This window comes from Panthera onca, chromosome C1 (genome assembly GCF_046562875.1).
Source record: "Panthera onca isolate mPanOnc1 chromosome C1, mPanOnc1 haplotype 2, whole genome shotgun sequence".
In the NCBI taxonomy this organism is placed as follows: domain Eukaryota; kingdom Metazoa; phylum Chordata; class Mammalia; order Carnivora; family Felidae; genus Panthera; species Panthera onca.
This window is the reverse complement of record NC_138346.1, coordinates 205,345,721-205,356,954: the sequence shown is the minus strand read 5'-3', so window position 1 is coordinate 205,356,954 and position 11,234 is coordinate 205,345,721. Positions and strand designations below refer to the sequence as shown.

Below are 11,234 nucleotides of genomic sequence, written 5' to 3'. Positions count from 1 at the left end.
ATCAATCATTTTTTAAATGTTTACTGATTTTGAGAGAGAGAGAGAGAGAGAGAGAACAAGTGAGCTGGGGAGGGGCAGAGAGAGGGAGGGAGAGAATCCCAAGCAGGCTCCATGCTGTCAGCACAGAGCCCGACACAGGGCTCGCACACACAAACCATGAGATCATGACCTGAGCCAAAAGTCAAGAGTAAGATGCTGAACTGACGAGCCACCCTAGGCGCTCCAATAATTTAATTTTTTGAGTAATGATTAGAGTGTCAATGCCAACAACTTTGTGTGTGTGTGTGTGTGTGTGTGTGTTTTCTAAATCACGAGGAAAACCCACTTTCTGAAAAAGCACAATGTCAATACTTGAATTCCCTCGGAAAATATAAAGGATTGGTGCTGCGTTCCCTTCTCTTTAATCAAAATGTGTCAACAATTTTGTTCTCATTCAAAACTCATTCAAATGTCAATACTTTTTTCTTAGAAGAGTCAGCAATGCCATTTTCTTTTCCTTTTTCATAACATTAATCTTGGTTACATGTTAGGGACTTCCCCTTTGGGAGATTTAAAAAAAAACCACTCACATTCCCACACCCGTTACACAGCTACTGCTATCATTTTGGTATGCTTCCTTCCATTTCTTTTTCTTTACATTCATTAGACTTATCAACAGCTGGATTCAATGGGCACAGATTGAGCACCTTTGGGTATTCTGTGGCAAGCATGGGCAGAAGAAAATGACCCAAACTTGGGCCAGGCCCTTGATGTGCCCAGAGTCTGGCTGGGAATCTGACAGGTACACCCAAACGGGGCTGGAGGCTTAACTCAGTGTTCTAATGAAGGCTCAGAGTGATGCGGAGCCCAGGGGGCTGGGGTCACCTTGGGATGGGAAGACTGGAGCCCTGGATGGCCCTCACATCCAGATGATTGAGACATCAAGACATTCCTGTCAAATGTGAATCTGTCTAACTTTCTTTTGTCAATGAACACCAAAGACATAGTTCTGAGAAACTTTGCTGTTTGAGATCGGGTCAGTGAGATGAAGAATCCCACTCTTGTCTAGTGGGTCAGAGCCAGATTTGACACAGAGAAGCAGCATGGATTACCACCCCAGGTGCAGAGCTTCAGACAAGAGGTTTTGGACACAACGGTCCATATTTATCTTAACTTTGCAGTGTCCAAGGAAACACGGCTATGAATCTACTTCTGGTCTCAAGCTAGATGTTAACCTCTTTCTACAAGACCAAGTTTGCCTTGAGCCTGTCAACACTGCTTCATTTCAATTTCACCTAAATTCCAAAGTTCCCCCAAATCCTACAATATTAACCCTGTTTCTTCCTTTCTTTCATGAGACACCCCATGGTTTCTCTGGATGCTTGTGGCATTAAGTCAATAAACTTAACTTTGTTAAACTATACCTGTGTCCCTGGTGGTCTTTACCAGGCTGGCTTTATCATAAAATTCAAGCCTTCTCTGTTCATTCACTCACTCATTGAGTCATTCAACAGATGTCCACCCAGCCTGTGCTCAGCTTCAGGTGCTGGAGACACGGGGACAGGACAGTCAAGGTCTTTGGCCTTGTGGCCACTGCCTAGTGGGCAAAATAGAAAATAAACAGATAATAACAATACAGATTGACAGGCTATAAAGGGATTGCATAGGTGTCTTTAGAAGAGGGGGGATAGCAAAGGCTGCTCTAGAGAGGCAACATTTGAACTGGATCCTTGATGAACAGATGTCAGGAAAGAGCACCACAAGCAGAGTCACCAAAGAGGTGACGATGAACTTCTTGGGTTTGCAAAATAACTACAAGGCCGCTGTGCCTGGAGCAGTGAGTGAACAGGAGGATGGGGAAAGATGAGGAATGTGGGGCAAAGTGCAAAGTTTACATTTTATCCTGAGTGATACAATAATCTTACACGGAGCCACAACATATAAACTTTTCATATAAATGTATAAACCTTTAAAATCAGAGCTGCTCTGGGATTTAAACCATCCCCTACCCCCACTGCACTCCAGCAGTTTCCTGAAGCATTCCCCGGGAGCCTAAGAATGGGATGGGGTGGGGTGTACAACTGGAAGTCTTTAATGCAGTCCAACCCTCTCATTTTACAGATGGGGAAACCAAGGCTGACAGGGAGTGAAACGTGGAAACTACCCTGTAGGGGGGAGTGGGGGAAGGGCCCACAGTGGTGGAGGTAGGGGTGGGGCCATAGCAAGGAGCCTGGCTATCCAACCACCAGCTGGAGAACCTGGCAATCTAGGGGGTTACTAACCAGCAGTGGCAGTGTAGACAAAAGGCACATCTTCTCTTCCCCAGTGACATTGGTTGGGAGTGGGGTGAGGTGGGGGGTGTGAGAGGTTAGGGAGAGGGGTGGAGAGGGTTGGGAGGTGGTGATAACCCGGGAGGGGTCTTTGGAGTGCCCCTCTTAATTCCCTAGCATGTCCCATTTGGATAGGGCAAATGGGAGGAGAGCCGGCTGGGCCACCTGAGTGCCTTGTCCTTGGCCAAGTCCCTTCCCCTTCAGGGTTAAGACCGCCGTGGAAGGGCTGCCTTAGCATCTTTGCACTTCCTCTTACATGCGGTGCTATTTTAACATGTGTGCCCCCGACTCAACTCCAGGCTAAACCCAGACTCAAACCAGCTAAGTGTGACTTCAAAACTTCAATTCTTAACCGTCAGCAATTGGAAAGTCTTGGGGGGGAAGAGGGACACAGGGCTGAGACCGAGCTTTCTATACACAGGATCTTCCCCTGGACAGAAGGACAAACCCACGTGGCACATGCCCACTTCTGTCTGGGTACACGGACGCAGGGGTACTTATTAGACTGTGCCCACCGCCTCACGTGGAGTGATTGCACGGGGCGCCACACAGGATGGCGGTTTCCAAACAGCAGCCACCCAGCCCTCTATGTTGGTTTCTTTCCTCTGGGTGGTGCAAAGAGTCAAGGGTGTAACCTCAGGGTGGGGCGCTGAGTCAGCTGCGGGCCGGCTCCTGGAGTGTCTCAATTCCCGGTTCAACTTCTTTTCATTTTGCAGCTGGGCAAACTGGGGCTCAGAGAAGCAGAGAACTTCCCAGAAGCCGAGAGGCTGCCTAGGCAGTACCACAGCTCCACGCAGTAGGAAGGCCTGAGGATTGAGGAAGGCCCAAAGCCCACCACGGGTTAAAACCATGGAGCTACCACGCACCACCGGGCCCTAGAGAGACCCCCTCTACCCTATTCCGCCCCCCCCCCCCCGACCCCGCTTCACTTCCAACTTCCGGCGGCCCGCCACTTCCGGTTCCGGCGGCGGGCTACAAAGCTCTGCGCTGGGTAGTTGGTTTCCTTTCCTCGGAGTCGGTTTCGGGCTTCGAGTCTGGTCGCCAGGCGCCCCCGCCCCCGTTGCCCCCTGCCTTCCGAGGTGGCACCTGCGCAGGTGAACGCTCCCTCCCTTCTTCCCTCCCGCCCGTCACTCCTTCCCCGGCGCACGATCTGTGGGGAGCCGGGGGCCGCGGCGGCGGCGGCGGCCGCCGCTTTCGGAGAGGGGAAGCCCTGCTTTGCGGGTCTGCGGGCTGTCGGGGCTGGCGTGGCTCAGGGTCTCGCTGCAGTCCGGGAGGAGGAGGTCCTGGTTTGGAGCCCCAGAAGCGCTTTTCCGGCCCCACCTAGGCCCCCTGAGCCGCGCCCATATGGTGGGAGGAGCCCGACGCAGCTCCCCGCCTAGAAGCCGGGAATTTTCTACGCGGTTGAGTAGCCCCGCCACCTCCTGGCCTTGTGATCTTGGGCAAATCCCTTCTTGTCGAGCCTCCGTTTGTTTACTTGCGAATGAAAATGTCATCCTGGGTTATCGGGAGGATTGCTTGGATGAGGGACAGCTTCCGCAGAGCGTTTGGCCTGTAAAATTCAACAAATAACATCGGCTGCTGCTGTTGCTAACAGAGACGGCCGGGGCAGTAGAGAGTCGTGTGGAGAGTTGAGAGTGGCTAAGAGGATCACGTAGAAGAGAACGTGAAATGCTCAGCATAGTGTCAGCTAGGAAGTAAGTGCTCAGTGAATAGGAATTATTAACTGATGAGGGTAAGCATTGTGTCTGGTCATTGGGTTTCTAAAACTGATAGGATTTATAAGCGGGGTGAGGCGTAGAGTTGGTCCATGTTTCAGAGCCAGCCTTGGGAACTGGCCTGACAGTTGAGACTATTCTTAGAAGTCCGGGTCGTAAACACCTCTGGTGCTAAGAGCTAGAAGAATTAGTAAAAGGGTGTTTTCCTAAGTGGGTTAGGGGTTTTTTACTCAGAAAGGTTTTGGGCAGGAGGGGAATGTTTGCTTCCTCTTGAGTTGTTATGAAAGTAAGACGTGGTTGTAGTTAAAAAGAACGCAGTATAGAAAGCTATGGAATGAAAAATGTTTCTGTCTTCTGTCCCTGCCCCTAAGAAGTAAATATAATTGAAGGTGTTTGTGGATAGATCAGGCCATGTATGCTTATGTGTATGTATTTTAACTTCCTCAGGTGGGGTCATATTACACGTAGTGATCTGCATCTTGGGTGACGTGTGGTGGACGTGTGGATGTATCAGCACTCACAGGCTGACTTCATTCTTTATAAGGCCGCACTGTATTTTCTGCTGAATGGTTGACGATACTTTAATTATTTCCCTGTTCATGGTCAGTTAGGTTGTTCCCAGGATTTTGCTTTCTCACATTCCATCCAACCTTTCTTTGACTAAATACTTCCTTTTTATCCAAGGCTCCCCTGAGTTATGGGGATACTTTGCTTTGATCCTCATTCACTCTAGGTTAGTAACAACTTACTTTTGGGGAGAGTCCATTCTGTTGATTGAACAAAAACCCAGATAATACGGGAAGAACAGGTGTCCTCCAGGAGTATCCAAACTGCAAGGTCTAGAATCAGTACGAGGCTCCTAGAAAATGGGTCATGGAACGTTTAGAGAAGAGGTGACTAGGCTCTGAGAACTAGTTAATGCGAAGCAGCTGGTCAGTGTTGGTGATTGTTGGCCTCTGTCAGTTGTTACCCAGGAAACTGGTTTGAGAGACTGAGGTGGGAGGGATTTTAAACATGGACACTTCTGCCACGTGGACTAAGGAGGGATTCGTTCTTGGGTGAAGGAGTTTGTTCATGAAAAAAGAGACGGTAAAACTGACCACTATTCTAGGAGTTACACTCTGTGATTGGACATACCCTGATACAGAAATTAATTTGGTCATTTCTGTACTGTCACTTGAAGTCTCTCTCTCTTTAAATAACATAGATTGCGGTTTTCCTGTAAATAACCCTTCTCTTGGACTGGGGCCCTAACCCAAATGAAGCAAAGCCTTTTTTTTTCCTGGCATTTTACAGGTATTTGGTGCGCCTCTCCCCCCTTCCCCACTGCATCTGGTTTGCTAATCGTAGAGCTGACAAGCATCCCAAGAGTTGGGAGTCTGCACTACCAGGATTCTGACTAGGTCAGTTTCCTGTACACTGATTAGAGGAACTTAAGATCTTAATCTTAATGTGGAGGCTTTTCTTTTCTAGTCTTTTCTTTCTTTGTGAAGAGGGGGCTTAGGCTCCATCCTGGGTAGCTCCCAAAGTGCTTTTAAACCCTTGTTACTCTTTGATCATGAAAGAGATGGGGAGGTGGGGTAGAAAAGACCGCAGAGTAGATGTAAATGAAGGGTAGATATACATGAACAGACTTTTATCTCTTACATTTTAGTCCTTTCTCATAACTTGCTTTTAGTCATAACATAACTCCATAAAAGACATTGGAGGACGCAAACACCCTGGTTTTAAAGATTTTTCCCCCTATAAAACATATGCATACATAGTTCTCTGTTTTAACATAATGTAAAATACTTTGTATTGAGGGGAAAATGGATGAAAGATTGTCTAGAAGGTTCTCTAGCTAGTGAGGCCAGTGTTCTCCATCCTTTGTGCTTTGAGAATCTACATTTTGGTAAACCACTGACATATTTTTCTCCGTTGTGTCAATTGATCCAAAAGAAACAAAAATAGAATTTCTAGGACCTTTATTAAGAAACCCTGTTAAGATTGGAAAGTGGATGGAACCTGGATCTGGACCAGATCCGTGAGATCAAGGTGGTTTTAACAGTCTCTGGGGTCTGTTTCGCTCAGCCTGTCTTTTCTCTGTGTTTAGGAGTCGGAGACATCCTTTTCCAGAGTCCCAGAATGGAGACTGAAGGGTACTTAGAGACACAAAGAAATAGAGAAGTCCAGAATGATAAAATAAGGCCACCGTCAAATGAGACGGTGGCCGAGGAGTCAGAAGTTGTCCTCATATCGGCTCCCCAGGTCCAGGTTCCGCGAGAGCCTTCCGGGCTTCCACCAGAGAGCCTCGATGAAGACTCCGCCGAAGACCTTGAGACCATGCCACGAAGGAATCGTCCCAACGCTGCAGCCTCCAGGCAGAGGTTCAGGAAATTCCGCTATGAGGATGCAGCCGGGCCCAGGGAGGTCCTCCGACATCTGCAGGAGCTTGCTGGACAGTGGCTGAGACCCGATATTCACACAAAGGAGCAGATTGTGGAGATGCTGGTGCAGGAGCAGTTCCAGGCTGTCCTGCCCGAGGAGCTCCGAGCTCGGGCCCAGAGATGTCAGCCTGGGGTCAGAATCACCGGCTGAGTCCTGCCGCTGGGTCCTTGCTCAGCCTGCGCGTGAGAAGTCACCGGAGGTGCTCGTTGTTGTTGCAAGAGCCAGTCGCGGTCATGGGGAAATGGGAGCCTCGGTTTTTTTGAGCTTGGCTTTGACTAGTTGTAATAATCCGTCAAAACCCATGTCTGGACCTCCCTCTGGCTGAGGCAGCTCTAATTCCGGGGACTGAGCTCCGGAAAGAGCTTCTCTACCCTCCTGTTAGGACAATCAGCCTGTTGCTTGTTTTTGCTCTGCCGAATGCCTCCTTTTTTGCACTTTCTGACATGCTTTAATATATTGTTATGTATCCAAAGAGCTAATCGCTTCAACTTTCAGAATTCTTGATTCTTGCTGTGGTGGCATGAATGGAAGCTTCTGTAACCCCATCCAGTAAACTCGTTTGAGACGCCCTTGAAATATTAAAGTTTGGTCCTTAATCACAGTGTCCTGTGGTGATTTACCAGTTTAGCTCTTACTCAGCATTTGAGAAAGGTGAGACAATTATCAGGAGTAGATGTGAGCTAGACATAAGATAGGAACAGCTCATGCCTTTGTGTTATTCAGATTTTTTTTTCTGTTTTTTTTTTTTTCTTAGAGAGAGTGAGCCAGGGGCACAAAGAGAGAGGGAAGGGGAGAGAGAGAAAGCGGGGCTTGTGCTTACCCGTCGTGGGACTCCAGGCACCCCAGAATTTTTTTTAAGTTTATTTATTTTGAGAGAGAGCCCGAGAGTGCACAAGTGGGGGTGGGGAGCAGAGAGAGGGAGAAAGAGAATCCCAAGATCATGACCTGAGCTGAAATCAAGAGTCAAGACGCTTACCGGACCGAGGCACCCCCAGTCAGAATTTAAATTAAAACTGAGGGATCGGGGCACCTGGGTGGCTCAGTCCGTTGAGCGTCTGGCTTCGGCTCAGGTCATGATCTCACAGTCTGTGGGTTCGAGCCCCACGTCGGGCTCTGTGCTGACAGCTCAGAGCCTGGAGCCTGCTTCGGATTCTGTGTCTCCCTCTCTCTCTGCCCCTCCCCTGTTCATGTTCTCTCTCAAAAATAAATAAACTTTAAAAAAAAATGGATAAAACAGGGTCCTAAGAGGTAACTCTTACACGGATCTGTTTGATTTGTTCTTGATCCATTTCCGTCACTGTTGTTCTATAGTTTGTCTCCCCTCAGAACTCACTCTACAGCCGTTTGACTGTTCTCTTCTGCTCTTCCTGAAACAGGGCATCCTGGCTTTGTGTGTGTGGAGACCCGTGCCCCAGCTGACCACTGAGAGAGCGGTCACTGTGGTTGGGACAGGCAGACATTAAAGGGCAGTTGCTTTTCCTGAGCATGACCCAGTCTTGAGGAACCTTTCTGCATCTGGCCTGGCTCTTGGATTTGTACATCTGCTCCTGGAACCAACTTGGTGCCAATTCAGAAACTAATCTTTGGTCGAGGGACCCGTTAGCTCCAAGCTGGAAATCCTGTTTATTCTGCTGGGGTTTTAATAACTTGCTGAGCCCATGGGACTGGTCTAGAAGCTAGGATACAACTATAAAACCCAGAATTAAGGAAATGTATAATTTTTGAGGGGAGAGGAAGACCTCGAGCTATATTGGTAGGGTCGCTTAAGTAAAACTAGTCTTCCCTTTTTGGTATCTGGTTTTGAGATAGCACTAAGAAGACACGTTTCCTATTTTAAAAATACGCTAACAGCAGAGGAGGGAGGAAATAGCCAAGTTAGGGAAGTGAGATTGTAACTGAACTTAAGCAGATCACTGGATGGAATCCCACCTTGAGCAAAAAAGCCTGGAAATGCTTGGGGAGTAGAGAACATACAGAACAGTGAGCTGTGCCTTTTATTGACTAAATTAAGCTTTTCTCTCTTTTTAAAACTTTTAAAGTAATCTCTACACCCAATGTGGGGCTCGAACGCACAACCCTGAGATCAAGAGTCGCACGCTCTGCTGACTGAGCCAGCTGGGTGCCCCTTAGGTTAAGCTTTCCTACCTCTAAGTTGGCAAAGGAATTTGTAACCGTGACAGGGTCAGAATATCTCCAATATTTCAGTTTGTTTGGAGCATCATGAAGGTATTTCTTTTAGTCTGCAGGGATCAGGGACTCCCGATGTTAAGAATTTCCTGGCCAGTACCAATTTCTCAGCTGCTTCGATCTAGAATACAGTGTGTAAGTAAAGCAGCCGACTTTACAGGAGGCCCAAAAAGTTACCACCTTAGGGATTTTATGGCCCTGAGGTGTCCTGAGTTGAGTGACCTTAGCACAGATTTTCTCAACATTGGCAGTTTGAGGCCAGACGGTTCTCTTTTGTGGGGGCTTGTCTTGTTTATTATAAGATGTTTAGCAGCATCCCTAGTCTACTCACCAGATGCCAGTAGCACCCCACTGATGAAACAACCAAAAACGTCTCCAGACATTGCCAAATGTTCCCTGGGGGCAAATTTGCCCCTAGTTGAGAACCACCGGTTTAACAGGACGGTTCGTCACAGATTTGCCACAGATGACCCTTAATGTTGAATTGAGGAAACTGTGGGAAGAGTGGTATAAATTTGGTTTCATATTGGGGTGTCTGGCTGGTTTGGTTGGTGGAGCATGTGACTCTTAATCTCAGGGTCTTGAGTTCAAGTCTCACGTTGGACGTGGAGCCGACTTTAAAAAAACAGGGTTTCGTATCCCTGCGTGTGTTTGGATAAGGTCACCTACTCTGACAAATCTTAAGTTCTTTGGTACAAAGATTAATATTACACCTCCAACCCCAGCCATGCTACTAACATGGTTTACTGTGTACCAGGATCTGGACTAGATGCGTTCATGATTCATTTAATCAATTCGTATAAATACACCTGCTTTATAGATGAGAGAACTGAGATTCACCAGTAACACAATATGGCCGATAAATGGTGGAGCTAGAATCTAAGCCTTGGATATCTGTCCCCCTAGTCTTGGGCTCTTTACATCATGTCTGCAAGTGTGAATTTAACAAGCATCTCTTGAAAATCTCCTGCATGCAAGATGTTTCTTCTTTGACTTTTCAATTTATCTCACAAGGTAGAGTAACATTTTTTAAGTTTCATTTGATGCAGGAAAAGTATGAAAACAAAAATGGTCCATAATCTCACTTCCCAGGGAATTCCCATTTTTCAAAGCAAAAGATATATTTGCATGTGGACAGAAAAGTCCAACAGTGTAGAAAGGGACAAAAGGAAATTTGATTTGATTGGATAGCACCTGCGTGTGCCAGAGAGCATGAGAAGGAGGGGCAGAGGGAGGGAGGGAGGGAAAGAGAGAGCGAGAGAGAGAGAGAGAATCTTAAACAGCCAGTGTGGAGCCCGACCTGGGGCTTGATCCCACAACCCTGGGATCGTGACCTGAGCCAAAATCAAGAGTCGGATGCTTAGCTGACTAAGCCACCCAGGCACCCCTAAAAGGAAAACTTAAAGTCTCTCCCCTAAATTAGCAGTTACGTATCCTTCCAAAAATATGAATTCTACAGATGTAAGCACATACCAGACGTATGTGCATAAACACATACATCCTTTTTTTATTTACACAAAATGCAGACCATGTCCGTTTAGGCTATATATATTTTTCTTACCCAATAAGTCTTGGGGTCTTTTGCTATCAACGTACAGAGATTGGCTTTATTTAAAACTAATTTTAGCAGCCACTGAGTAGTTCCTTGTATGGCTAAAACCTAGCCTTACACTGTCAGTAAAAAAAAATGTAAGGTCAGGGATTTAGGTATGTCGTCTAACCTCCAAAGCAGAAGAGGTTGAGAGAGGTAAGTGACAGAGCCATGACTCAACCTCCATGTCCTGAAACCGGGACTGATACAGTTCACAGTTTCCCAGCACTGTCTCCCAGCAACCCTGCGGTACCAGCTCTTTCCCATGGAAGCGAATTTACAGAGGAGATTCTTTGCCCCAAACAAACCCAGTAAGAGGAGAGGCTGCAGTTCATCTCCGTTTCATCTGGCTCCGGCCCCACGCCCTTGCCATGAGGTCACGCTGCCCGGATATCAAAGAGCAGACTGAGTCCAGTGTGTTAAGGGCTCTGTGGGGATTGGAGAGGACAGCAACTCCCTATCTCCGCTGCCACTCCCCAGGATGATCCCCACGCGTTCTCTGTGCAGCGGCACGACCCAGCTACCCCCAGTGCCTGACGTTGTAGTTTCTTTGAGTCCATTTAGAGCCAGGTTCCAAAGAACCCTGAACACTTTAATTCTGTGAGAGGAAGGAGGAGGAAAATGCAGAGCAGCCAGAGGGAAATACTTGTAAACTGTCTCCTGTGCCTAATTTTCCCACTGGGATTATTTGGACTCCGAGTTCCACAAAAGAATAATTTCATCTAGTTATTGAAAATGTTCCTGCCAGGGGCACCTGGGTGGCTCGGTGGGTTGAGTGTCGGACTTCAGCTCAGGTCATGATCTTTCCGCTCGTGAATTCGAGCCCTGTGTCAGGCTTTGCTGACAGCTCAGAGCCTGGAGGTTGCTTCAGATTCTGTGTCTCCGTCTCTCTCTGCCTCGTGCTGTCTCTTTCTTCTGTCTCTCTCTCTCAAAGTAAGTAAACATTAAAAAAAATTTTTTTTTTAAAAGAAAGAAAAGTGTTCCTGCCAGATGACTGCTGGT

At 47.4% G+C, this 11,234-nt stretch overlaps 1 long non-coding RNA gene across 1 annotated transcript; it reads left to right on the top strand.

Annotated features, from left to right (window-relative positions):
• The first annotated feature begins 3,055 nt into the window (after positions 1–3,055).
• LOC132673818 (uncharacterized) lies at positions 3,056–7,050 on the top strand. The gene is made up of 2 exons (XR_014138123.1): positions 3,056–3,403; positions 6,120–7,050. It is a non-coding gene; the product is annotated as an uncharacterized LOC132673818 (long non-coding RNA).
• Positions 7,051–11,234: the final 4,184 nt, after the last annotated feature.